The following is a 25,763-nucleotide window of genomic DNA, read 5'->3' as shown; positions in this document are numbered from 1 at the left end:
GCAGGGAGTGAGGAAGCCTGGATTAATCTCTACATATCAAAAATATTGGTACAACAGAGGTGTTCAGGGAGTGTTTTTGTTGATTTGGCTTTGGTACTGTCCTGATTTCCACCCGAGAGGCTCTTTAGATGTTTGGAGTATTGGATATATCACTGTGGTGATGGATCTGGGGATATTCCTGGAGAACCCAGCAGGGAAATTCCTCCAGACAGCAGCTGATTCTACATTGTACAAGTGAGATGCAATCTGTGCCTCCACCTCATGAGCTGTGTTGTTGCTATTTTTATTTTTTTTTAATAAATACTGTGTTTGTGCACTTGGATGACATTTCTCATTCAAAAAATGGAGGGGAGGAAGGAATGTGTCACCCACACCCAAGGTGCCAGGCACATAACTCAGGAGAATTACTCATAAAGCCACAACCTCATTATCCAGCTATGAAGGATTTCTGCCACCAATTTCCTCAGTCTGGCCACAATCCTGAAATTAATCTCACCTAAACAGTCAGGAGTGTTTCCTCTCAGTGCAGGCAGAAATTGTTTTGCCCCATGGTTGAATGCTTCAAACAAACACGAAAATAGGCAAAGTCCCCCAAAATGCCCAAAGTGTAATATTTAAGCCGGCGCATTTGGAGTGTTAGAAAAGGATGCTCCCATCCCAGTTCCAAGCAGATGATGGAGTGCACAGCATGGATGGAGCAGACTGGGGAACACTCAAAGCACCAGCTGGGAAGCTGAGGTGGTTTTCCCCTTGTAAACATCTCAGGAGGAGGGATAACATCCTCTTTTGCGGAGCAGATGGGATCTGGAATTTCAGTGACCTTGTGGGCACTGGTATGATGAGCTGGTTTTTGGATTTTCTGAAGTACCTGCTGCTGTATTTCTTTCTCCTGCTGGAGTCACCTGGGTTTTGGCTACTCTGAGTGATATCCTGCAGGAAACAAGGACAGCGAGCCTGTGATGGTTAAAATCCAGACCTAAATGCACCTCTTATATGCTCCTCATAATATTTTTTTTTTCTGGAGCAGAAAAAAATGGCCTGTGAAGTCACAAATTCCCAGCTCTCAGCCCCTGGTTTTTGTTTTTTTTTTTGTTTTTTTTTTTTTGTTTTGTTTTTCTAAAGAAACAGGGTGAAGGAAAGGGGCTCTGGAATGTCCAGGAGAAAAAGCATCCTTATAACCAGAGCAGTGATGGTGTGGCTCAGCAAGAAGCTGGAGCCAGGATGTCCTGGGCCAAGCCAGGGGTCAGGCAGGCTGCACATCACCATGTCCTGGCCACTCTTCCCAAGCAGCAAGTGACAGGACAAGAGGAAACAGTCTCAGTTTGCACCAAGGGGGTTTAGATTTGATCTAAGGAAAAATTTCCCCACTGAGAGGTTTTTCAAGCATTGGAAGAGGCTACCCAGGGACGTGGTTGAGTCACCATTCCTGGAAGTATTTAAAGATGTGTGGACGTGGCACTTGGGGACATAGGTTAGTGTGGCCTTGGCAGTACTTAGTAGTTGAACTAATGGATCTGAAAGGTCTTTTCTAACCTAAATTATTCTGTAACTCTGGGAAGCTGAGGGCATTTCTTCTGTCAGCTGCTGGCTATGACTGGTGGCTGTAAAAAGTTTGTGTTTTTTCCTTTTATCTTGCCAAAGGACATAGAAGTGCTGCTGGGCATGTCCCAAGTGTGGGACACTGAAGGATGAGGTGGATTAGCACTCATCTGCTGATGGGGACCACAGCAAACAAGAAGGGAAGGAGTGGGAGGATTGAGCTGAGTTGCCCCGTGGTGATTTCCATAGGTTAAACGGGCAGGTCAGTGGGAATTACATCCTCCAGATGTAACAACTCCATAAGATCAGTGTTTACAAAACCCCTCACACAGTTGGATCCAAATCTTGATTAAACCTTGAGGCTGATTGTCCCCAGCCTGCTCAGTAGCACACACTCACTACTTGCACCACCTTTTGATGTTTCTCACTCCAAGCAACAAGAAGCTGCTGCTCTGGGAGGGGAAAATCCTCTGTCACAGAGTGTAATTGGCTTGGTGTGTTTGCACAGAGGTCACCAAGGGCTGGGATTGCTGCTCTGCTCCTCTGGGCAGATACAAATCATTGCTGCAATTTTATCTCTGAATTTTTCTCTCTGGGGAAATTGCTTTTTTTTTTTTTTTTTTTTTTTTTTTTTGTAGATTTTTTTCTTAAGTGAGCTTTCTGTAGAGAGCATGCATGTAGGAAGTACAAGCCATTTGTATAGGAAGTATTTATAAATGCAAAAGGATTATTAAAGTGTTCAGCCCACAGTGACCAGAGCTGCAGGCAGTGTGTGAAGGGCTTGCTCGGTGGTGTTAATTGAGCAAAGCAAGTAGGAGTATTAATTAAAAGGCCTTTTGTGCTCTTGAGAGCTGCCTGGTGCTCGTCTAATGCAGGACCTGCCCCTTGGGGTTCTACCAGTGCTTTTTCCTGGCAGCAAAATCGGCCTCTTTTGTAACCAGGGGGTGTTGTTTCTAGAATAAAAGCTAAAATTGGAAATTCTTGGAAGGTAGGAGTGTGTGTACGTGTTTGAAGGCCAGCAGGAGAGAGAAACAAGCAGCTGGTGAGAAATGCCAAGACCTTGATTCAGCAGGGTTCTCCCTCTTCTCTCAAATCTGACACACTGAAATGCTTAACTGGATTGTGGCCAGAGTGCTCCTCCCACAGCAGGTTTGGGATCTTAAAGAAGACTGGACACTTAAACAAGTGATTCTCCTTTTACATTGAAGGTTTTAATTTGTTATTTATTAATTTTGCAGGTGTCCTGCAAACAATTACACCCCCCTACTTTAGTACTGTTGCTAATCTGGAAATATTGAAACCTTCTAGGAATTTAAAGATTCATATCAACTCTCTTTTGAAAAGGAGATGCTGTTCCCCATGCTCAGCAGTGATGTTTTGAGGAACCAACAGCTGGTTTTGTACCTATTCCTACAGCTCAGTTTAGAATGTGCCTGGATATCAGAGCTCTTGGTGTGCTGATGGTTGCCATGTCCTTAACCATAACAGTGAAATAGTTTTTTTGGTTGTTTTTTTTTTCCCAGTACTTATCAGTTGTCTTACTTTTTCTTCCAGATTAGAAGAAAGTCTTGTGTGCCCAGGAGAGCAGGACTTGGGAAGCAGCTGGTAAGAGCATCTCTTCAGGAGAGGGTCACCTGAACATGGCATTATGGGGCTCAGGCAGATGCAAATAAAATTTTTCCCTTGAGAAACTTTTTTTTTCCCCGTGACTTTCATTTTATAGGAGTTTCACTCTGTTTTGGACTGAGTTGCCAAAAGGGAGAGCTGGTTTATGGAACTTTTTGCTGGTGAGGCTGGGCAGGGAGTGCTTTATCTTCACTCCTTATCCAAGCAACCTTATCTAGGAGTTGTCTCAGAGCTTTGGCCGTATTTTCATGTTCTCCCTGTGTTCTCATTGTGCTGATCCTTTGCTGGTTCCATGTCTTTGATCTCTAGAGCAAACCATGCACAGGAATAAAATAAACATGGAGAATGCAGTGCTTTGAAACTTGGGTGCTTAAGGATGCCAGGCAGAATTTGAATCATGGAATAGTCTGGGTTGGAAGCAACTTTTGAAGGTCATCAAATATAATCCCCATCAATGAGCAGTGAGATGTCCAATGATGGGACATCTCCAACTTCATCTGCTTGCTCAGAGCCTCATCCCACCTGGCCTTGAATCTTTGCAGGGATGGGGCACCTGCCACCTCTATGGGCAACATTTTTGTGTCTTACCAAAATGTTTTATCTCCCCTGAACCCCTACCTGCTTTCAGTTTGAAACCATTTCCCTGAAACTACAAGCCCTACTAAACAGTCCATCCCCAAATTCCCTGAAATCACTGAGAACAGTATTGTTCCATAGATCTTCAGGTTTAGCTTCATGTTCCTCATCTTGGAAACTCCTGCCAGGATTGTAAAGCCTTGTTGGTCTCCTGGGCAGTGTGAAAGGCAAGCAGGGGAGTGCTGGTCCATGTCACACTGGTGGGATGTTCATGTGTCCCCTCCCAGGGAAATTGCTTCTTGCTCCAGCAGCAGATCCAGCTGTGGCAGCTCCATTTGTGGGCAGCACAGCCACAGCCAAGTTCCACTGGCTTTTTCTGGGATTATTCTGTCCCTTCCACCTGGTTTACCTCCCCTTGGAGGCATAGGGAGATTTATAGGACTCCTCCTCAGTGACCCTGGAGACAGAAACTGATTCATCCCCCACAAGGCTCATGTTTGGGGAGGGAGCAGTGCTTTGTGTAATTTTCCTGTCCCCTGTGGCAGCACTGGTGCTGAATCAGTGTGATGTGTGTCCCCTTTGATACAGGTGATGTTTCCCTAAATCCCAGTGCTCATTCCCCTGGATCTGCTCTCAGCAGGACTGAGCAGAGAGCTTTAGTGGTGTTACTGCTGTCCTGAATAGTCCCCAAGCACCACATCTGGCTGGAGAGAGAGAGCACAAATTGTCCACCCACGAGGGTCTGGACTGAAAACCAGAGAATTTGGCTTTCATCACCAGCTAGTCATGCCTTAAACAAATTTTGCTGAGGACATCTTTTATCAGCTTTATGGTTTTCCCTTCCCATCTCTTACTTTCACGTGCAGTTTCTTCTGTGTGGCAGAAAGGAGCAGGTACAGGGGAGTGTGGCCTCTGGGAGCAACCAGGACCAATGGGTTAGAAAGCTGTAATCAGCCAGGTGATGGAGCAGATGGTTTCAGCAATGAGGGGGAAAATAGCTGTTGTGGCATCTCTGTGCCTGTCTTGCTCTTGCTGGACCTGGAGTCACCCAGTGCAGGGCATTGATGGTGGTGGAGTGAATTGTAAAGAACACCAGGTGTGATGAATGTGAAAGTCCTGTGGTGTTTTGGGAGCTGCACTGATGGTGTCAGCCAAGCTGGGCTCAGGATCTCTCTCCCCAGCTGTCATGGTGGTCCTTGGCTCTATTGACAACATTTTAGCCCCCGTCAATTTGTTGACCTGTCAGTCCTGTCACTGTCCCTGTGTTGAATTTGTGCTCTTGCACACTTCTTGGTTGCCCTCTCCTCACCCCATGTGTACCAGCGGTCTGTTGCTCTCCCTGTCTATCTGCTGCATGATGAGAAAAGTGGATAGAAACCCTTTGGGAAGAGTCACACACTCTTAAGTTGGATGTGGAATGCTCTTGAAAATCTCGCTGTTTGTTAGCCACAGGTGGTGCTTTGGGAGCAAAGCTATAGAAGGACATCATTGCAGCAGAGAGTCCAAATCTCTCCCTGCTCAGATTAGTTCTTCTTCACCTCCTGATACCCTGCAAGTCCAGGCAGTGGAGTTGTTTTTAGCTTTTTCGTGCTCTGTGCTGAGTGAGCACTGGTGAAGGCACTTTTGCTGGAAGGGCTGCACAGGGCACAAGCACAAGGTGCTCCCTGGCCCCAGCCCTTTCGTCCACATCACCAAGTGTTTGCCAGAGGCTGCTGAGGTCTGGAGAGGCCACTCCTTGCTAAGTAGACCAGCAGGTTCCCCCTGGGGACTTTGTTCAACTGGGCTGACCCATGCTTCAGCCATTCAGGTGATGCAAGTAAGAGAGGTTGACTGGGGCTAAGCTTGTGCCTGGATTTGTGTCCAGCATCAGCTTCACTGCTCAGACTTTTTGTGTGTCACTGAGGGGTTTTCTGTCTTTGTCTCTGGCTGGTCATTGGTGCTTTCAGTTATAGGCACAGTAACTGGAAAAGCTGTGTTTTTATCAGTCATAAATTTACATCTGTGTGCACACAACTATCTATAAAATAAGCCTTTAAAACAAATGGAGGTGTAACATCCATGTGTTGATGTCCTCATTGTGCCCAGGTCGTTGCTAGATCTCATTGCATTTTCTCCTTGTCCCCATCTTTCTGATCTTTTCAGGTGTCAGTGGTGAACCCCACAAGTACTGCTTTTCATGAACTGTTCCATCACATGCTGATTTTGTCCTTAGGGATGTGAAGGACCTGGGTGCTTTGTCCAAGGGCACATAGAAGGGCTCAAAGCTGGTGATGGGACAAGAGGAAATGGCCTCAAGTGGTGGCAGGGTGTGGTATTTTCTGAGTACCCCAGACGGAGGAGGAATTGAGAATCTGACTCCATGTTCTTAGAAGGCTAGTTTATTATTTTATGATCTATATTATATTAAAGAATGCTATACTAAACTATACTAAAAACAGAGAAAGGATACAGACAGAAGGCCAAAAGATAATAATAAAAAACTCATGACTCTTTCCAGAGCCTCAACACAGCTGGACCTGTGTTGAGGCTCTGATTGGTCTTAAGTCAAAACAATTCATGTGAAACCAATAAAACAGTGACCAGTTGGTAAACAATCTCCAACCACATTCCAAAGCAGCAAAACACAGGAGAAGCAAATCAGAAAATTATTGTTTTCATTTTTTCTCTGTGGCTTCTCAACTTCCCAGGAGACGAAATCCCGGTGAAGGGATTTTTCAGAAAATATGACAGTGACACAAGGGGAGGTTTAGATTTGATATTAGGAATAATTTCTTCACCAAAAGAGTTGCCAAGCATTGGAACAGGCTGCCCAAGGAAGTGCTGGAGAGATTTAACAGGTGTGTGGATGTGGCATGTGTGGTGGTGTTCTCAGGGGTCCCAGGACGAGGAAAGAGATGAGAATCTTGACTCCATGTTTCAGAAGGCTGATGTATTATTTTATGATATATATTATATTAAAAGAAAATGATATATTAAACCTGTACTAAAAGTATAGAAGAAAGGATTTAATCAGAAGGCTTGAAAGGGAAGGAATGGAATGATCATAAAATCTTGTGACTGCTCACAGCCTCCACACAGGTGGCTGTCATTGGTCATCAAGTAAAAACAATTCACATGCTGGGTAAACATTTCTCCAGATCACATTCCAAAGCAGCAAAACATGGAGAAGCTGAAGCTTCTCAGTTTCTCAGGGGAAAAGATCCTGGTAAAAGGGTTTTTCATAAAATATGTCTGTGACAGGCACGTGGGGACATGGCAGAGTAGTGGCCTTTGCAGTCAATACTTGGTTAATGGTGGAACTTGGTGATGTTAAAGGTCTTTTCCAACCTAAACAATTCCATGATTCTTTGTGGACTCCTGGTGGAGTTGGCTCCCCTTGCAGCAAGCTGCTCCGTGTGCTCACCACGCAGGAGATCCCTGGTTGTGACACTGCTCTGTGGGATGCCGCTGAGTGTGTGTGGAAAGGAAAAAGAGCCATTATGCAACACCCTCGTGTGGCTGTCCCAGCTGCCAGCGTGTGATGTGAGCACTGTGGTGACCCAAAATCCCTTCTCCCTGGGTGGTGGGTTAATCTGGTAACTACCCACGCCTGCCTTCATGGGGATGTCCTGGCATTCAGTGCACCCCCCCTCAGAGCAATGGGCAGTGTCATCAGGCTGCTGGCACATTTTGTGTTTTCTCAAACCACTTTCTTGGCCAGCATTCCAGCGCTGGGGTGGTTTCTGGCCGGAATTCCTCCATGTGGTGGTCCCTGCTCAGTGAGCAGAGCTAGCTTCGCCTCCACAAAGCCTGCGGCTCCCGTCTTGCTGCTTTCCCCCTGCATCTCAATCCTTGCATTCCTGCAAGGGAACAAGATAATCTCTGTGCTGGTTTTGTAGCAAACTCTCCTCAAAGTGACAGCTGTGGGCAAGGCTGTGTGGCTGTGATGTGCTGGGATTGCTGATTCCCTGGGCCGCCCTCCTAATCTCCTTAGCACTGAGAGTTGCTGCTCTGAGCTCCCTCACTTGTCTTCCTTGAGAAGTGCTGCCTCCAAGTAACCAGGGATCTGCACAAATTCCCTGGCCTTCCCTGAACAAGTAGGAAGGTGTTCTCCCACTTGAGCAGCGTGCTTTGTTTTCGGCAAAGCCGAGCATGCAAATGGAAGGAAAGTTTCCATTGTTGGATGCCAGCGCTGCTGTCGGGCTGTGGGAGGTGTCTGCTGTGCACCACGTGGGAAGAGGGTTTCTTGTGGTTTGGGAATGCTCCTCAGATGGGGAAAACCTGGGTGTTAAGGAAGGATTTCTAATCAGAAGGCTGGAGCACCTCTCCTAGGAAGATGGGATGGAAGAGTTGGGGCTGTTCTGCCTGGAGAAGGGAAGGCTCCAGTGAGACCTCAGAGCCCCTTCCAGTGCCTAAAGCAGCTCCAAGAGAGCTGGAGAGGGACTTTGGATAGGGGATGGAGGGACAGGACAAGAGGAAATGGCTTTAAACTGACAAAATGGAAATTTAGAGTAGAGATTAGAAAGAAATTCTTCCCTGTGAGAGTGATGAGACCTTGGCACAAGCCGCCCAGAGAAGCTGTGGCTGCTCCATCCCTTGAAGTGTCCAAGGTTGGATGGGACTTGGAGCAACCTGGATAGTGGAAGGTGTCCCTGCCCTTGGCAGGGGGTGGAACTGGGTGATCTTTAAGGTCCCTTCCAACCCAAACCATTCTATGATTTTATAATTTTATGATTTTTTTTTCTTTTCGATGTAGGGGAATACAGGGAAGTGAAATTGCAGTTATTGCAGTAGCTAAAGGCAGCTTCTGGATGTTTGTAATATTCAAAAATTGAGATTAATTTCCGCTGCATATTAAGGGATTGATGGAAGCTTTCCTGTGCTGTGCAGGTGTTTGGATCAAGCACCAGCACCTGAAAACACATGGATATAGAAATTAATGTTGTTCCCACGTCTCACACTATGGCAGCAGCTCAAGTGACCTCTTTTCCAGCCTAAAAATGTTCTCTTTTTCTTCTAAAGTGTGATGGGGGAAAGATGAAACTGTCCTTGCCCTCCCTCTATCAAATGGCTGCCAACTTATAGTTGGGATTCTGTGATAGAGTTGAGGATTTAATTTGATTTATTTATGCATCAAGTTTTTAAAGGATGGGGATTAATTTTTCTCTTTTGACCTGGAATTTACAGAAACTCAGGTCCCAAAATCAAGAGCAGGTGCCTTGTTGTCTTAGGGCAGAGACATCTGTGAAGCCACCTTCCTTTCTGCAGCGAGCTGCCAGTGAATCTGTCCCGTGTCAGGCCAGACTTTTTGGCTGCAGCCTCCATTTTTCAGGGCCCATCAGTATATTTTGAATTATCTGCATCCCTGGGCCTTGCAGCTTTCTCTTTGCTCCCTATTGCCAGATTTGGATTTTTTTGGTGTGCTTTAAAAACATCTCCCCCTCACACAGGCAGGTTCCTGTGCTGGTTTGGGATGACAGCCTAGAGCTGTTGTTGTGCAAGGTACCAGCAAAAGAGGTAAATCCAGATGTCCCTTTATTTTCCTGAGCAGAAAGGAAGAAGCTGATGTGAGTTACTTCTGCCTTTAGAGATCCAAAAGGCTGAATGTATTTCTGTTCAGCTGAATGAAATGGCAGCCCTCCAGCTTGCTGGCTGCAAAATTCAGGGTATTTTATGGAGCCATAGTTGGGATCTTTCCTCTTTTTCCCTGTCCTTTCACAGTATGTAAAGATGGAGATACCATGTAAGGGGTCGTGTTAGAGCAGCCACTCTGGGAATCACAGAATCCATAAAATGCCTTGGGTTGGAAGGGACATTACAGATCTTCTTGTTCCAACAACAAAATGCTCTTCCAGACCAACACACAGTTCAACATTGTGATCAGCATCCCTCGGAGATGGATCACAATGTTGAGCTGTGTGTAGGTTTGGAAGAGGATTGTGTTGGCAGCTACGGAGCAGAGGAAGGCAAACAAGCAGTGATTGCACAGGAATGATCTCCAGAGCCCAAAAAAATATTCACCCAGCATGAAACAGTAAGAGGAGGAAACCCTGTGGCACTATCCAAATCCGTTGTATGAATTCCAAGGGAAAGGACATCACTCTCTTCTAAAATGACAGGTTTTCTATAAAATTTGAAATGTTGATGAAATTTTGAAATGCTTCGTGACTTCCCAACTCAGTTCTGCTTCCCACTCTCATTTTCCAGATAGCTACAACCTATAGTAGGGCAGGAGAGATCCTAAAGTCAGGGAGGGTCAGGATAATGAAGGGGAGAGGCCATGGCATAGTGCCTGTCACTTACGGAGAGTATTTCAGCATTTCGAGATCTTTTGAATCAATGTTTGTGGTTTTAAAGTTGTTTCTGCGAGTTGGTTTATGCCATCTATCCCAGTCTCTTCAGCAATGTAATTGCCTGAGATGATCTGCTCTGGCTCAAGCTGGCCAGCCAGGAAAGATCTTGTCCTGGGCACCTTTGAGTTAGGACTGTATTTTAAGTTAGAAAAAAGTGTTCTCTGTCTGTTTAGAAAGAGCAGCTGGGAAGCAGGTAAAGAAATCTATCAATTTTGGTTTTTAAACACAACATAAAAATAAATGCAGAAATAAATAAAGGAAACCTGCAAGCAGAGGATTGAAAAAGTTCAACTTCAATGCTGTTCTGTGTGAATATTATTCTAAAGGATCAGAGCACCTTTGCCAAATGAAAAATATTGTCTGTGCCTGCTGGCATTGCTCATTCCCAATAAAGTGCAGTTGTTCAGTAAGTGGTTACAATTTTGGGGGTGAAATATTTAGAAGTGATTAAAAAGCAATTTAAAATATCTGTGCTTTCCCATTAAGCTGTTGCCAGGGGCATTGAACAGTCTGTATCCTCCCCTGCACTTAGAACCAGCCTTTTGTCACACTGGAGGCATTTTTATAATAAAAATACATAAAATTACATCATGTATCGACCAGAGCTCAGTTAACTTAAGCATATGCAGGGCCTCTATTAGGAAACAAAAACCAGTGGCTGGGGACATTGATTTTTGTAGGAATTAGTAAATTTGGCATATCACTGTATTTTTAAATAGCTCCATACCCTCCCAGTGCCAGTTAAGGAAAGATGGTATTTCCATTTTTTCTCTGACCCTTAAATTGGACAAGAAAAACCCTGGTTTTTTTTTCCCTTTCCCTCTTCCTTTCCCCATCCATTTCTCTGTCCTTTCCCTTCCTTTTCCCATTCTTTTCCTTTCCCTCATTGTCTACAGATCTGCCTTTTTTTCCCTTTTCCTTTCTTCCTGCCCTTCTGTTTTTCTTCTTTCCCCCTTCCTTCTCCTTGCCCTACTGTGCCTCTACAATGAAAGCAGGCTAAACAAAGAAGCTCAGTGCTGTAAATCTTTACAAGACACAAATCATGGAATAGTTCAGCTTAGAAGGAGATGTTAAAGGTCACCAAGTCCAATGATCAGGGACATCCTCAAGCAGATCCCATTGCTCAGAGCCCCTCCAATCTGACCTGGAATGTTTCCAGGGATGGGGTATCCACCACCTCTCTGGGAAGCCTTTTCCAGTGTTTACCACCAACACTGTAAATAGTTTTGTCCTAATATCTAATTTCAATCAACCTTCTTTTAGGTTAAAGCCATTTACCCTTGTCCTATTGCAACGAGCCCTGCTGAAAGGTTTTCCCCACAATTCTTTTCAGGAAAGTGGGGGATTTTTAGAAGAAAAGGGTTCTCAGAGTGTTCAAGGCCAGTTTGGGTGGAGCTCTGAGCAACTTGGCCTGGTGGAAGGTGTTCCTGCCCATAGCAGGGGGTGGAACTGGATGATCTTGAAGGTCCCTTCCAACCCAAACCATTCCATGGTTCTAAATGCTGTTCCTTGGCTGAGGTGAAATTTTTCCAGACCTGCCATGTAGAGGCTGTTGGCCTTGACTGGGCTGGTTTCTTCTCTCACAAATGGCAATTCAGATAAACAGCCTCAAATTGCCTTTTAAGAATTAAAATTCTGTATTTATAATACATTGCATAATCTCTGCTGCTGCTATAGGGTAGCCATAATTAAAAGGAAAACTTTACTGTCTAAATTAGCAGATAAGTATGGTGAGAGATGGCTATGGGTGGGGGAAGGACATTCTGCAGGCTGATGGGATATTTGCAATGTACTCTAAAAATTTAGCTTTTTAATTATTTCTTAGGCAACAAGGGGAGGAAAAAAGTTGGGTGGTAGAGAAGTTGACTCATGATATTGAAGTGATAAACAATTTTCTCCTTAAAAAACCCAAAAGCCTGTGTTTTGCAATAGCTTTTGAAAGTTAATATTTACAGGACTGGAAGTTGATAGACTTTCTATTGTGTCTTAACTGATTTTGATGGGGAAGAGATTTCTGACTGTGTCACTGCCAGTTAGATCAGCTTTGGCAATGCTCTGACAGGGTTTGCAAAGATCTGATGTTATCTAAGGAGAAGTGCACTGGCACAGACACGAGCTGTGAACCCACCCATAATTTTTTCATGGTTTCTGCAGTAGCATTTCCCTCTAATGAGGGAAAAACAAACAAAATCCCAACTTTTGAAAAGTCCTGACCTGGATTAAACTAACCTTGGCTTTTCTGTCTTTTATTATTAAGTTCTCCTGTGGCTTTGTTTTTGTCCTGTTTCTGCCTGCAGATGTTCTGAAGAAATCCTGAGCTTTGGTACAAAATATAACTCTGTGTTTTAAAAACTCTACCCCTTTTTACTTAAAGTAATTGCACCTTTGTTATAAGACATAAAATAGCTATATGTCCTGCAGATCTTCAGATAACATAATAGTTTTACTGGTGGCAATTATTCTCATTTCTGAGCAGAGGTATAGCTACAGGGCCACTTTGTTTGTACATGTGCTTGGTTGTATGAGATTTTCAATCCCATTGCTGAAATGGAAAATTGGGAGGGTTTGTCCCAAAGGAAGGAAAGGAAGGAGCATGTGAGTCAGGAAATTTGCGATGTTTAGTGAGTACCCACTCTTATTTTTTAATTGGCAAGAGTTTGGCACTGTTTGGAATTGCTGTTAGAGAATTTTTTAAGTTGTTGGCAAAGTCTCAATTTCCCTCGTGTCCTCAGCCAGCACCTTGGATATCCTGTATTGGGGTTATGATGAAGACAGAGCTATTTCAGGTTATGCTGTTGGGGCTGCATCTCCAGGTCCAGATCTTCATATCTTTCTTTTTGGTTTAGCCGAGCTCATGGGAAATAATTGGGCTCTTAATCACAGAATGGTTTGGAATTGGGAGGGACCTTAAAGATCATCTCGTTCTGCCTGGTTGTCTGTGGCAAAATGTTATTTTATGAGCTCCTTTGCCTTTGGCTCGTGGCATTGAAGTTTGCTTAGCCTCTGCCACATGTTGGCTCCATGTCAGGAGTTTTTCATCTCCTTCACCTGAGGAAGAACGGGCTGAGTGAAGTGGTTGGAGATGCTGAGGTAGATGCTGCAAGCTGGACATGCAGTTGGACACCCAGGAATCTCCTGAGGGCCTGCTGGAGCCAGGAAGGACTGCCCAGCCCTAATTCTTTCCTTCAGACACAGGCACAGTGGTGTCTTGTTGGCTCAATTTCCTCCTGCATATCACAATTTGGCCACTTCTGCCTTGCAGCTGGACACAACATAAATTTGTACAAAGGAGGAAAGAACTCAACTCCTGTGGGAGGTCTGAGGCTGTGGATTTTTCTCTTTCTGAATAAATTCCTAGTTTGCAATCCTCTAACCACTGTCCAGTCTTCCCTGTGGGCTCAGCAGGGATGTCTGGACCACAGCCTTGTTTTTCTTGGCTCTTCCCTCAAAGTAATTGAGGAAGTAATATGAGTCTCTAGGGTGTCTGGGAAAGAGAAGATGGAAGCTGCTGCCTTAACTTTCAGTGCTGGTTTTTCAGGACTGGTGTGTGTGTTCAAGAGTTCTTCAATACATCTGCAGGCACATGGTGGATTCTTGAAGGGCAAGGAGATGGATTTTGATGATCCTTGTGAGTCCTTTCCTTTCCAACTCAGGATATTCTGTGATTCTGTGATTCTACTGCTATGGCTTGTGTGGTCCAACCTCCTCTACCTGGGCATGATGGTGGGGCTGCTCATCCTTAATTTCCATTGTATCCCATTGTTTTAATGCAGAATTTGCTCTTCCCCTTGAATTGGGATATGGGGGTTTGCTAACCCATTACATTTGGGAATGCCTGCAGCAGAATTGTTCCAGGATATCAGGTGGTTGTTCACAGTTGGGTGTTTCTCTGGCTATTAATGGGATGACCTTTGGTGTTTAATCCTGCTTGAGCCCTATTTGAGACCTTTCTGAAGGACTTTGGTCCTTTGGTCAAGCCAAGGGTATAACTTTGCTGCTATAGTTGTGCCACACAGCTCTACTGTCAGTTGTTGATGCAGCACCTTTTGAAATATTCACATTTAATGGCAATACAAGGCATGTCTGAGCTCTGAAATGCCATGGAGAACCAAAGGAGTGGAAATAGAGTGGCAGCAGAGCTAAACACTTTTTGGCTTTTGTTTATGTTGAGCTATCTGGGTTTTGTGCATTGACTGATCTGCTTGCTTGGGCTGCTGACATTCATCTCTCTTGACTGTCAAATTCAGTGTAGTGGAAATGTTAATCTGGCCACAGCCACAATGCAAAGAAGCATCTTCAGGTGAAAACACACATAGAAGCCTTCTTAGGAATCTGTTTAGGTCTGAAGAACAAATCTGTACATGATTCTGGTCATGTTTGCTCATGTTGTGCAGTGAAGTCCCATCCCTGCAGCCTGTGGGAGCTGCTTGGTGATGTCTCCTCCTGCACAAGACAAATTCAGGGATCCTCCTCTTTCTTAGTTCATGGAACAGGGCTCCCACTGGGATCAAAGGGGTTTCAATGGTGCATATCCCACCACATCTCCAGTCTAGGCTAACCAACATCCCAATATTTAACTGTGCCAAAGGCCATAAACCTCTCTGAGATTCCACTCAAAACTTTGGAACATGGAGATGTCCTTTATTTCCAGGCCATACCTGTGTAGGATCTAAGCCATAATCACAATCCTTTGAAGTTTTAAGCCTCTGTCTCCTTCTGTCTGATCTCCTCTGTGCTGTCACATCTGCCTGCCAGGCTGTCTCCTGCTCAATTGGGTTCCACATTGACACAAGATTTTCTGGTCCCCTTTCAAAACACCTTATCTCCTTCTCCCTTTGTCTTTTGCCTTTCAAAACACCTTATCTCCTTCTCCCTTTGTCATTTGCATGAAATTAAAGCTGTTTCTTTTTTTGGTGGCTTTCCTGGGAGCTTGGACTCTCCTTTGCTGTTCTCTCAAGTCCAATTCACTCTGGGAAAGGCAGACCTGGAGGCAAAGTTGCTGTTGCTTTCTGAATTTTTTGTCCTTTTTATCCAGGACATGTTTGTAAATGCTGACATTCTGCTGTCTCCATGCTGTATGGAGAGCACCAGAGCTGTCCTGCCTGTGGGATTGTCCATGAAAATTTGGCTAGGTAAATGATCCTGACATCATTTATCTGTTCAAAGCAGTTTGGGAATCACTGTGTGATCCATAGGGCAGGACTTTTCTGGAGGAGGAAAGTCTCAATGCAGCAGAGATTCCTGTGCCAGAGGTGGGTGTGGAGTCTCCAGGAAGGACAAAACCCCAACCAGCATCTTGCAGGATGGTTTTTCTCTTGGTGTATCTGGTGGGGATGCAGGGAATGTTTTTGGTTGTTTAATTGAGGGACCATTCCGGTGAGTTCTGCCATAGGGAGGGGAACAGGGGCTTCACCTGCAATTTCATCCAGGGTGGAAGTTTATTTTTTGTCCTTGCATTTTTCTTTTTACTGCTTTTTGGGTGGATGGGCTGGAGGACAAAGAGTCAATGGATACTGTGTGCTTGGAACACTATGCTAAATTTGGATATCTAATTGTGAAATTAAATTCTTCCAGTCCCAGGACCCATTCGTGCTGCTCTAGTTGGGTGATGATCTGACTCCCAGGTGATGCTCCAGCTCTGGTTCTTCTATCCCAGAGAGGTCACAGCCTATAAAACTGTCTCAGTTGCTCTGGATGGAGCCTGAGCATGTTGAAATAAAGGTTTTCCCCCCAGGGAAAGCATGCCAGGCTCGTGGTGGCACATTTGATGTGTGATCCAACCTCTGCTGCTCTTCTGCAGAAATATTTTGTCAGGATTTCTCCCCCTCCCTTTATTTGTTGAATGGTGTGTGAAATTCAGCACATTTGAAGGAATGATAAGATTTACCTCTGAAATGGAGCTTTTGTGTATGAACAAACCTGTGTGAGGATAGTTGGAAGGAAAGCTCATAATACCACCAAAGTCTTTAAAAGCTAGAAGCCTGAGCCTGCTGTCCTCTCTTCACCTCAATTTCTCAGGTGTGACAAGCTTAAAAGCCAGAAACCTGTCTCTGACTGCACACTAGGCATGACACAGTGAGTATATTTTTGGAAAATGAAGAACAATTGGTGTGTAACTGAAGGAAAAATACAACTGATGCTACTTTACTGAAGGAAATCCCACTGCTGCCTCTTTTTTTCTTTTTTTTTTTTTTTGTCCCCTGGAAGCTACAGAATTTACTACACTGTTTATGTGCTGAAAGAAAATGGTGATAAATTAGTCCCTGTAGCCAATCCTACTGGTACCACAGAAATAGTTGTATTTATGGAAGTGGTCAAACATGCAGTAGTGTCCAGAGATGTATGGCAATGTTTACCCCAGACCACAGCATTGTGTGATTTATCACAGGGCACAGAGCAGGCCATAATGTGTGTCCTAATTAGTGTAATGTACCTTGTAATAGCTGTGAAATAAATTCTGCACCAAAGCTTTTGGCCCAACAACACAGGATCTAATGCAGATTCCATTAAGATAAAAGGGGAAAAAAAACCAAAAATGACCCAATGTTGTAAAGGCATTTGGGTGAAGTCTGAAGTATATCTGTACATAATCACAGAATGGTTTGGGTTTTGAAAGGGACTTTAAAAATCATCCAATTCCAACCCCCTGCCATGGCAGGATCACCTTCCACTGGACCAGGTTGCTTCAAGCCCCATCCAACCTGGCCTTGAACATTCCCAGGTTGGATGGGGCTTGGAGCAATATGCAGGTGTCAATTTTGTGGGCAAAATGTGTATTAACCTTAATATTAAATGTGTGTTAACATAAAAATGTGTGTTAACCTTGGATTGCTCACCCTTTCCCTTCCATGATACAGAGCTCTCCTCTGTCCCATGGGCTCACTCTCCCTCTGTCAACCCAAGGGAATTGTTTATTGATTAATGCATTAATCAGCCCCACATCTTTGCTTGCACCCTCTTGGTGTGGCTCTTCTCAGCACTTGGTAGTTTTAGAGAGAGAAGATGAGTGATGATCGTGTTCTGAAGCTCTGTGAGTGTCTTCCAGTTCCTTATCTCTCTTGCAGATGGTATTTAAGTGTGCTGCAAAACATAATTCTCATGTGGGAGTGGATCTCCACATGGACTTGTGGGATTTCTTCTGGTGTATTGCTGAATGATGCAACCAAAATCAGCTTTTTTTTTTCCTTTTTTTTTTTTTTTCTCATGGAGCTCCTGGAGGGCTGTCAAGTACTGATGTTACCAATTCATAGAGAAGGAAACTGGCTCCCCAAGGGCTTTTGCTGTGAAGTGCTGTCAAGAAGGACTAATTTGAGACCTTTGAGCTTTGCTTCCCAGCTGAGCTGCCCTCCAAGGGCTTGGGACAACAGAGTTTCTTAGTTGGTGTAGGATGAAATTTCCTTCATTACTTGCTATCTCTCTATCTAGTGTAAAGGCTTTTTTTCTTATTTTTATTTTTATAAAGAACTTTCATTATTCAGGTCTTTATTAGGACAGATATTTATTTTTGGGGCTGGTGCTGTGGCAGTTTGCTTTTTTGTTTTTTTTTTCCTGTTCTCTTTCTGTTCTCCCCTTATCTGGTTTTTCTCTGTAGATCATGAGTATTTGATTGAGGGTGGAAGAGTCAAACCAACACAAATTTATTTGCTCTGTCAAACTTCCTCTTTGTAATATTCTTCTCTGTGTAAAAGATGACACAAAATCAATCTCCTGGTTGGCATCGTCATTTCTCTTCTGGCAGCTTTTGCTCAGTGATCATTATTTTTTGTTTGGCCGCATTTCATTCTTTAATGTGTTTTCAAATACATCATCAGATAACAATTGTTGAGATCCTCCTTCCCTTTGAAGGTCTGAGTGCAGATGTGAATTTGTGTGGCCTTTTCCTAACCTTCTGTGATCATGTCATGCTGTTTTGTTTCAGAAGGGATACCAGGGGAAGGAATTGAGTGCCAGTCAAGAATGAAGAATGAGGATATTATATTGTGGAATGGGACTTGGCTTTCATAATCTTTTTCAAGCAACACATTTGTGGAAGATTCTTCAAAATATTTTTTTTTTTGTGCTCCAATTCTCTCAACTTTTCCCCCCCCATCATGCTGCCCTTCACTTTTTCAGGTTCTCCATCATTTTTTGGGTGACTGTGAATGCAGCTGCCTGGTTTTAAATGAAGTGAACCAATATATGGATTTTTAAAACTACCGTTTCAGTGGTGAAATTATTTTTCTTCTTGAATATTTTAGTTCAGTACAAGTTCTTTCATACTATAATTTTTTTTTGTTTCAACAGATTTTTATTAAAACCTTTATATGTGTAGAATTCTGTATTCAGAGGGAAAAAAAAAGAAAATAAAAGCATATGGACATAGTTGAGCTTCTAATCTGAATTGAATGAACTTTTAATATTTTTTGTAGTCAAAACTCTGCAAGGCTTTCTCTTTCCTCCCTCCCACGCAATAAAGATGATTTATGAGTTCCATGATCTGAGGAACTGGTCTGTAAAGACTGGGGAAAGTTATTTTTGTTGAGAGAGTATTGAGAATGGCAAAGAGTGATGACCAGGAGGACTCAGAGCCAAGGTGAGCCCCAACAGTGAGAAGGCAGAGACTGGTGATTTAACCTCCAGCTGATTTACTGGAAGATCATTCTTTGCCCAAAAATCCACACTGGTGAAATTTTAAGTCCAAATTTAGTGAAGGATGTAAATATAAATCTGAATGTGATTCTCTTTGACTCTGAGTTTGTCTTATCTTAGGGGAGAATGTCAGGGAGTTCCTTCCTACCCCATGAAGTGGATCTGCACAGATTTACCCCATGTTCAGCAGGAAACTGCAGATTTCCAGAGCACCTCTGATGGCAACTGTGAAATTAGCCTTGCAGTTCTGCCATTAAGCTGCTGAAGAGATTTATTTCTTGAACAGCTGTTCTCAGATGGGAATTTTCATTTCTCTAAGTAGGATTGGAAGCTGGGAAGAAAATTTGGCTGTTAGGTTGATGAGGCAACAGTCAGAAAATTATGAACAAAAAAGGAGATGTTTTCTTCCAAGAGTTTTGCAGTAAAATTATATTTAATGCTGTCTTCAGCTGTGTCCCATTGATCTTTTTGGTGAAAGCTGTTTGACACATTTGAATTTATGTGTCTTAACAGCTTCTTATGATGGTTTGTTGGGTTTTTGTTTTGTTTTACCCTAACACAAAAGGGTGACAGCAGTTTCTCTAAAAAGACAAGCTAAAATCTTGTAAGTTACCATTTTTTCAAGATGTCTCAGCTCCTGAGGAGACAAACTGCTCTCCTAAAGGTGTTACAACTCACTTCTGAAACCTCAAGATTTTCTTAAGATGCCTCCCTTCTCCAGCAGTGATTAATTGCTGCTCCTATAACCTAGTGGATGGAGTGGCCTGGTATAAATCCAGACACATGGAGACCTTTGCTCATCTTTAATCATCTGCTGTCCAGTGCCACAGTGGAATAAATTATTATTGTTGTTATAAAAGCTGCAATTTATCTTCCATCAGGCCTCATGGCTAAATTTTTAATTTTTTGTTTTGTCTTCCTTGAGGCTTAGTAGATTTAAAAATTTTTTTTAATGTCTACCAATAGAAATTAAATTAAGAGCATTTTAATGTCCATCAATATAAATGAAATTAAGAGTATTTGCACAGCTACTGTGGCCACACAGTTACTGCTCATCACAATTTGATTGCAGCGATTTCTCTTCAAACTGACCCAGAATAACTCTGGGTGTGTTTCCTTCTGCTCTTGAATATTTGATTCCCAGGCACACAATCCTCCTTTCCCTTTCTCATATCACTTCACTTGATGCATTGGCAAGGGCTGGGTAGAACAAACAGGTATTTTGTCCTCATGAGATATTTGGCAGCTCTTTATTGGCTTTCTCAGCGCCGTTCTCCTGATGTGAGCCGAGGATCAGAAGCTGGGTTTATTTTAGGCGACTTATAAGACAAAATATAAGCTGCTTCAGCTCCTTTTCTTCCTCTGTGTAGGCACAGGCTACACTGTGGGAGCCACTGGAATTATATCTCTGAACAATGCAGCCTTTCATCTTTCTCAGACTGCAGTATATATATATAATCCGACTGGTTGGTTTATTACATTTTTATTGCTGTCAAATTTTTCCAAAGATTAGACTGGGAGGAAAAATGCCTTCAGAGTGAGATCTATGAAGGTGTGAAATGGCCCCTGAGGAGGGCCACTGGGAGCACCACAGCTTGAGTTATTGCAAGGCAGGCAGTCCAGAGGATGGGAAAATCCCCCCTGGAGGTGATGGTGCCTGGGTGACCTGGCTGGGATGGATTAACACGTGCTGGGCTCACCTTTCCACAGGGTGGGTGGGTGGGTCCTGCTGGGAGCAGAACTGGCTGTTCCCTATTGTCACAGACATGTTTTATGAAAAATCCTTTCCTTAGGATTTTTTCTCCTGAGAAGCTGAGAGGCCTCAGGAACAAAATGTAAACAATGGTTATCTGCAGCTGTGGAATGCAACAGGTGGATCTGTGATTGGTCTCATGTGATTGTTTCTAATTAATGGCCAATCACAGTCCAGCTGTCCAGACTGTCTCGGTCAGTCACAAGCCTTTGTTATCATTCCTTTTCTATTCTTAGCTAGCCTTCTGATGAAATCCTTTTTTTCTATTCTTTTAGTATGGTTTTAATATAATAGATATCATAAAATAATAAATCAAGACTTCTGAAACATGGAGTCAACATTCTCGTCTCTTCCCTCATCCTAAGACCCCTGCGAACACCACCACACCCTATGAGTCTGTGGGATTTAAAACATCTCTGAGATGCATTTCCGATGAAACAGCCAAAGTTTCTGTGTGTTACTGGACTGTGTTTCTTCACACTGATGGCTTCTGAATGGTTAATTCCAGATATTCTCTCACTTGTTTAAAAGTTTAATTGCCCTCCCCTTTACTGGAGCCTTTCAGTACCTAAAGGGAACTCATAAAAAGGGGATGTGGGGTGCATATTGTTAGGAGAAGGGGTAATGGATTTAAATTAAAGGAAGGTGGATTTATACTAGAGATTAAGAATCTCTAGTTTCTAATTTTTTTTTATAGTGAAGACCTAGCACAGGTTGCCCAGCTGTGGCCTCTCTATCCCTGGAAACTCTCAAGGTGATATTGGACAGGGCTCTGAGCAAACTGGTCTAGATGAGGATGTCCCTGCTCAGTGCAGGGGATTGAAATTAGGTGACCTTAAAAGGATCTTTCCAGCCCAACCTAATCTATGATTCTGTGATTTCATTTTTAGGTCTGAATAGGACTCCTGAAGAAGTACAAAGGGTTGAGCAGGTGGTGGTCTTAGGGCTGAAATGAAAATTAAAGGACCAAATGCTGATTGGTGCAATGGAACTCTTGAAATCAAGAGCTGATGGTTATTTTTCACATTTTGAAAGCTTTTTTGATGGGCCTGCTATCTTTATCTCAATTTTTTTTCTAATTTTTTTTTTTTTTGGTAATCTGTGCAGACACACTCCCATTCTGCTTACCAAAGCCCCCATCCTGCAAAGATTGACTTTCTTTTCCCATTTTGGAGGAAAGAATATCTTTTCATAGCCAGTGGGAATGTGGGGAGGAACTGCTGCAGCATAAGATTTGAAAACTTGTCTCTATAAATGGTAAGGGCAAATTCAGCATTTTGAAAAGAAATAATATTTTTAATGTACATCTTGGTGGAGGCTTGAGCTTCATTTGCATGGCTGTACGAATGCAAGCAAGAAACCAAGTTATTTCTAAAAAACTCAACAGCCCAACTTTGCTTTTTCCCCTAGAAAAGCTACATATATTGTGCAGTGTGCAAGACCTCTGCTTCTCTCCCCCAAGGAAATTTCTGTTCTTTTACATTCCTCCATTTTACCACAGAGGGCTTCCTTTGAATCAATCAAGACTTGATTAATTCCTTATCCCATATGGATGTGAGTCCTGGCTGGATCAGCTTCTCCTTTTATTTTAAGCTAATAATTTGAGCTCCATGCAGGTTATCTCTTGGGGTTCTTCCAGAGAAGAACCTTGCCACGTAAAGAAGTTCCTTTTGCTTTTTGTGATTATTAAAAGATGTGAGGCACCATTTGCAGGAGTATGTCCTGAATAGTTTTTAGAAACTTATTTTCAAAAAAAAAAAAAAAAGTATTTTCCAGCTCTCTGTATTATTTGATCCGTTATCTGTTACCTTCACTGTAGAAAGTGCCTTGCTGCATTTCAGTGATAACCTTATTGCTGTGTATCTGAGGCGGTGTTTAGGTTTCTGTAGTGCCTTTCATTGTGGCATCTCCAGCAGCTTTGCAAGTGGGCTGGAAAGTAGGTCAGTGTTATTCTCATTTATAAAATAGAGTCTGAGCCTTTAGGTTTTTCTGTAACCAATTTTTTTTGTTGCTCGCAAGTGGTTCTGGCTGTGGAGAAGTTGCTGACTTTTCCTCTTCACTTTGCAGTTCTGAACCTCCCCCTCCTTTCCCTATACAGCTACAAAACCACTTCTGGGATGCTGAGAGAGATCTGCCAGCATTGCTCATCCCAAACTTCCATGTTGAGCTTTCCTTCCTCCCATAGAATGGTTTGAGTTGGAAAATACCTTAAAGCTCATCTCATTCCAACCCCCTGCAACGGGCAGGGACACCTTCCACTAGACCAGGTTGCTCCAAGCCCCATCCAACCTGGCCTTGAACAAATCCAGGCACTGAGCAGCCAAAAATTCTCTGGTCAACCCTTCCAGTGCCTCACTACTCTCATTTTTGTCCTTTCCAAAATCCCTTCATCTGCATCTCCAGGAAAGCTCAGAACTGCACACAGTGGGAAGATGAATGTGAAAATTTATCTCCAATGCAGTGATTCAACTTGACCTTTTCTTGTGTTTTAGTTTAGCATTTTACAATTATTTTTTATTTTACAATACCATTATTAGCTTAGCATTTTAAAATTATTTTTTTGAGTTCTTAGAGTTTCCCAGGCGAGGTAGATCCAAGAGTGGGAGGCAAAAAACCATCAGTCCCTGTTATGCTCTTATTGAATTCATTGAATTCATTGAAATTGAATTCATTGCCTTTAACAAAGTGTTCCAAAAATAATTTTGGAGGGTTTACCTAGAAGCTTTCTGCTTCCCTCACGTTCACACCTTGAAGTGCTCTTGTCACAGAATCATGGAATTGTTTGGGTTGGAAGAGACCTTCAAGGTCTTGTCATTCCAACCTCCCTGCCATGGTCAGGGACACCTCCCATCAGACCTGGTCATCCTTTGAGTTGTCTGAGCTAAAATCAGGTGTTCCTCTCTCTCTATACATGAAATAAACCAGTAATTGCCTTTCCTTGGAGATCACAAGTGAAATATTGGAAAATAACGTTCCAGTGGCAGGTACCATCCCAGAAGGGTCAATATTCCTGAATTTCTCTTGGATCCCTGCAGCTTCTGTGATCCCTGAATGTTTTTTAATCCTAATGGATGTGTGAAGGGGGGCTTTGGTTTATTGAAAGATGAGATCTGTGGTGCACTCTGCACTGGTCTCTGGGATGAGCAACTGGAAAACAGCATTTTTGGTGTATTTGGCATTTGGTTAAGCAAAATACATGGTGTTTTTAGGAGTAGTTTTGAGTGGTCCTTGACTAGGCAGACAGAAAAGCTTCCAGGCAATTTGCGGCAGTTTAGGCTGATTTTTGTAGCAGATTTGGGTGATTGTATCCCATTTTAAGCTCCTTTTATGACGTTTTGTAGAACATTTGATGGCTTTCTATAAGAGCCATCCACAATATCATCTACTTCTGTGGCTCTACTCTCATTCTGTCCTTTTCCACCCACTAAATGCTACAAACCACCCAGTTTACCCTGGAGAAGGAATGCCAAGAGCATTTCTAAGGGTCCCATGGTTTTGTGATAACAGAGATTTTGTTAGATGGAGGTGTTCAGGTGAATTTAGAATACGGGTTGTGCAATCAGCCCACCCATCTCTCACTGTCTGTGAAGTGTCTGACTCCAAATCTGGCAGCCAGAGAGGATTTATACGTTTGGATACCGCCACTCTTCTCTGACTGAACTTGGGATGTGATCTAGAGGAGCTGTGTGGAAGTCCCTTGGAGTCCATGATGCCTTTAAAATGTCATGTTTGACAAAAATAAAACAGGGTTGTGATGTCCTCAGTAAAAGGCAAAGTCCTCCACAGAGTATGGGCAGGAAAATGCTGAGCAGAAGGAATTGGAAATGAAGGAGAAAGCACTGAGTGCTTTCAGTAAATTTTGGTGTAGGCCGCTGGTGCCTGTAAATAACTCTGTGCCACTGCTTGCAGCAAGGTTGGGAAGTTGGGCTCTGAGTGCCTTCCTGGGAAGCAATCTGCTTTATTTTCCAGCCAAAAGATATCAACATCTAATCCATTTTTGGTCCATTTCTGCTGCTCCTAGAAGCAGTGATGATGTGTTGATTCCCACAGCTTGTATTTACTGTGGATTCCAAAGGTGTGACATCTACCGATGCATCAAAATGTCCCTGTTAAGCATTAAAATGTGCTTTGTTTGGATGTGTGCATTAAAGTTGGTCTTCTCCCCTTTTTCCTCAATATCAAAAAGCTTCAGAGAGTTACAGGGTTGTAAACAGCTACAACTCTGTTCATGAATTAAATGGCAAATAACTAAATCTAGCGAAGTTTGCTTTTCTCTGCCACAGAGTTGTACTTCCTTTTGGAGTGGGAGCTGCCAGCAGTGTAAATTAAGAAGTTTCCAGTTATTCCTAACCTGATTTGAAAATTAACGCGTGAAAATAAAAAAATAGAAGTATCAGACTCTTTTGAGGTTGGTACTACCCACAGTCCTCTCCTTCTGTGGTGTGGAGTTACAGTTTTGGACAAGAAAAGTTGTCCAGAGTAGTAGATCTCAACAACAAGGCTAGAAGGGATGTTTAATAAATGTAATATTATATGTGTGAAGGTCAGCAGTGCTGCACTGAAAAGAATTCAGATCATGCTGTTTCGAAGGGCTGAAAGAGATGCTGCAAACTACAAGTTAGGATTTATTCCTCTGAAAATAATTATCATCCTTGCAGGCAAGAGAAGGTGCCTGCAGAGAGCTTTGTCCATGGCAAATGTGCTGTTTAAAAGACTCTGCACTCATCTCAAATAACATCATTCCATGCCAAAAAGCTACTGCTCTTAGGTAGTTCAAAAGTTGCTTCTATTTTTACCTCTTTTTTTAATCAATTAGCAGAATAAAAATGTCACTGCTATATATGGGTTGTGGAAAGTCAATGTTACTTTTTGACAGGATGCTCCTGTAGGAGACCACAGCTAAGGAACGCAGCTATGGATGCTGAGCTGCCTGTTGGAAATAGCACAATTCAGCCTTTGATTATTATTTTTCACCATATTACGTCATTTCTCCACAAAATTCAATTTCTCTGTCCTTTGTGTGCTGCAGATTGTCACTGGATTTAAATAGCATCCACTTTGTGCTTGGGGAAAGGGGGAGGCTGAGAGAGTCCCTTTGAGTTGTTTCTCTTTTTTAGAGCAGGGATGTCTGTCAGGAGGGATGTGGGTTTGGTGGCTGACTATAATATATTTTAATTATAATATATTTATTTTTTAAGTTTGTAATACAAAAGGCTTTTTCCTCCAGCTAAGCACGTGCTGTTTTGGCAGTTTTGGTGTGACAGAATGCAAATAAACCTCGAGGGCAGGCTGTGAGGCTTTACTGCAAA

The 25,763-nt window shown here is 43.0% G+C and overlaps 1 protein-coding gene across 4 annotated transcripts in view; it reads left to right on the top strand.

Moving 5' to 3' along the window:
* The window catches only part of TSNARE1 (t-SNARE domain containing 1), a 460,905-nt gene that overhangs the window by 42,116 nt on the left and 393,026 nt on the right, over nt 1–25,763 (top strand). For all 4 annotated transcript variants that reach the window (XM_066566893.1, XM_066566868.1, XM_066566875.1 and 1 more), the window contains exon 3: nt 3,094–3,144. The gene's annotated coding sequence lies outside the window, so the exon portion shown is untranslated. The remainder of the gene's footprint in view (nt 1–3,093; nt 3,145–25,763) is intronic.

The sequence above is a fragment of the Molothrus aeneus genome, chromosome 1, assembly GCF_037042795.1.
Source record: "Molothrus aeneus isolate 106 chromosome 1, BPBGC_Maene_1.0, whole genome shotgun sequence".
Classification (NCBI taxonomy): domain Eukaryota; kingdom Metazoa; phylum Chordata; class Aves; order Passeriformes; family Icteridae; genus Molothrus; species Molothrus aeneus.
This window is presented reverse-complemented; position numbering and strand designations above follow the sequence as displayed.